Source organism: Austrofundulus limnaeus, unplaced genomic scaffold, assembly GCF_001266775.1.
Source record: "Austrofundulus limnaeus strain Quisiro unplaced genomic scaffold, Austrofundulus_limnaeus-1.0 Scaffold89, whole genome shotgun sequence".
Classification (NCBI taxonomy): Eukaryota; Metazoa; Chordata; class Actinopteri; order Cyprinodontiformes; family Rivulidae; genus Austrofundulus; species Austrofundulus limnaeus.
The window spans coordinates 136,718-139,368 of NW_013952491.1; the positions used below are offsets into that span (position 1 = coordinate 136,718).

A 2,651-nucleotide genomic window follows, 5' to 3' on the forward strand; every position below is an offset into this window, starting at 1 on the left:
ACTAAATACTGAGTGCTGTACATGCTCATACTTTTCAGTTGGCCAACATTTAATTTTAAACTCAAACCATTGGAATACGCTTATTTTGCACACAAAAAACAAACAAACATTGTCTTCAGTTCACATGAAACCACCGCAAAAAAACACTGAATTTACATGAATGTGCTTTTTGTGTTTATTCATTCATATTATAGTGTATTTCACACTATCTCAGGGTTTAACTGCAACAGATTTATGCACAAATAACGTCTCAGATTTTTTGTTCTGCATGGTAGACTCAGGTGGGAAGAAACCACCTGCAGTGACATACGGTGGGAGGGGTTTCCCAGGAGTTCGACAGTGCGTCTCAAGGGGCTATGACAAGTGTGTGAAAACAAACGCAGAGTGACCACACTGAGCCTTAAACTGATTGATTGACAACCAAGGGGGAGGGACATCTATTGATTGATTGGAATTAAATGAAAGTTTGTTTGTCCAGTGACAAATTAAGTTTTGCTTCTTCTAATTTTTCGTAAACACTGAAGCGCTACTTTAAAKGAGCTCAGGAGATGCTGGTTGGAGACCCCTGGTGTAATTTTCAACCTTTGATGAAGTCTAAATTCTTAATCCAACTTTAAAAAACTGAGCAGTTTTGGAGTCAGGACATAGAGCCTTACAAGTAAAAAAGAAATAAAAACATCTCTAAAATAAATTTTAAATGTTTTATCTAAGTCCCTGCATCAACCAGAGACACGAATTCTGGTTTGTATTTTAGATTGTGACAGTCCTACCTTAACCTTTGACCCCTGATGTTTCCAGTCTGGTGCTGGATGTGCAGGTAACAGCTCAGGTGTGTTCTACCTGTTYACTGCTGATCCTACAAGGTCCTGATGGGCATCTTGGACCCTGCTGGGGGGCTCATCTGATGGAGTCAGATTCAACTGGAGCTGATGCACCTGTGAACAGCAGCACAACCACACAAACATTATGATTTTTTAAAATGTGAACATTATCTACATTACATTAAAAAACAATCAATCCATAAACAGTGATGCAGAATTCATTGGAGACCTCTAACCAAACACAGCAGGTGGGCGCCATGATGCCGAAGGGCCTGCAGCCAGAAAAATACATTAAAACAACACCTACGATTCTGTGCTAAAATAAACACCAGCTTCTGTTGAACCCATCATATTTTATATCCATCCCTCTGTAAACATTCAACTTTTATTATTTTTATGCACTTTATGGTAGGATTTAGCACTCAATAGTTAGCTTAGCTTAGCTAAACGTGCTAACTGTTAGCATACCACTCGGTACTTTGCTAGTTTGTCCCATGCTTCTACAATACTTCACAGCTGAAACTCTCGTAGCGAAAGTGCAAATAACAGTTTTTGCACTTTTCCTAAAAAAAAATATATGTCTTTGTGTACTTCATGGCAGCTCGGAAAAAACAGAACTTCCTCCACAAAATCAGTTTGACGAGTAAAATAGACGTCAGAAAACCTTATTTTAACTGTGAGAAATATTCTGGTGTCCCAGTCAGCTGATCCTCCGTGYCTTTCTGTACGGTGATGAAAGGCGGCTCTTCGGGGACCTAACGGCTGTTTTTTTGGCACAGTGCTCACAGATCTATATGTTCCATCCATCGCCCGAGCATCAGGGACCCCCGGGGCTGCTAAAACCCTGCAGGGTGGGCAGAATCTAATAAAACGAGCTTGACGTTTTAATTGCATTTTCCTCATCAAGGGGTAATCTGCAAGATGGTTTTGGCGTTTTCTGTTGAGAGCAATAAGGCTGGTATTATGATCAGTCATTTCTTTGATAAACACGGCCTGATTAAGAAGAATATTGAGCTAAATGAAGCTCGCATCATCTGGCTTCATGTTTGTCTGTTTGGAGGGTTGATGTGTGAAGAAACTGGTGGAGCTMAACTTCAGATGAAGTAACGCCTCCCTGGAGTCTGACAGTGTGGTGAAGTGGTTTTAAACACTCTTAGGTTTGTAAAAATTAAATAATATAAACCTGTTTAATCCAGAATCCCTCCAAGCATCTCACTTCTGGATGATAATAAATCAGACACCTTCAGGAATAAAGTGAACAGAAACAGGAAGAGTCTTAATTTACAAATAAAGTAAAAATTCATAGGATGGATGGCTGGATGGATGGATGGATGGATGGATGGATGGATGGATGGATGGATGGATGGATAGCTGGATGGATGGATGGACGGACGATTATGGATGATAGATGGATGGATGATGGATGGATGATGGATGGATGGATGATGGATGGATGATGGGTGGATGGACAGATGATGGATAGATGGATGGATGGATGGATGGATGGATGGATGATGGATGGATGGATAATGGATGGATGATGGATGGATGGACGGACGATTATGGATGATAGATGGATGGATGATGGATGGATGATGGATGGATGGATGATGGATGGATGATGGGTGGATGGACAGATGATGGATAGATGGATGGATGGATGGATGGATGATGGATGGATGGATGGGTGGATAATGGATGGATGATGGATGGATGGACGGACGATTATGGATGATAGATGGATGGATGATGGATGGATGATGGATGGATGGATGATGGATGGATGATGGGTGGATGGACAGATGATGGATAGATGGATGGATGGATGGA

General features: G+C 41.1%; 1 long non-coding RNA gene across 1 annotated transcript in view; it reads right to left on the bottom strand.

The window, feature by feature from the left end:
- The window catches only part of LOC106520189 (uncharacterized), a 25,516-nt gene that overhangs the window by 7,452 nt on the left and 15,413 nt on the right, over positions 1-2,651 (bottom strand). Inside the window, exon 2 of the long non-coding RNA XR_001310519.1 lies at positions 771-935. This is a non-coding gene — a long non-coding RNA (uncharacterized LOC106520189). The remainder of the gene's footprint in view (positions 1-770; positions 936-2,651) is intronic.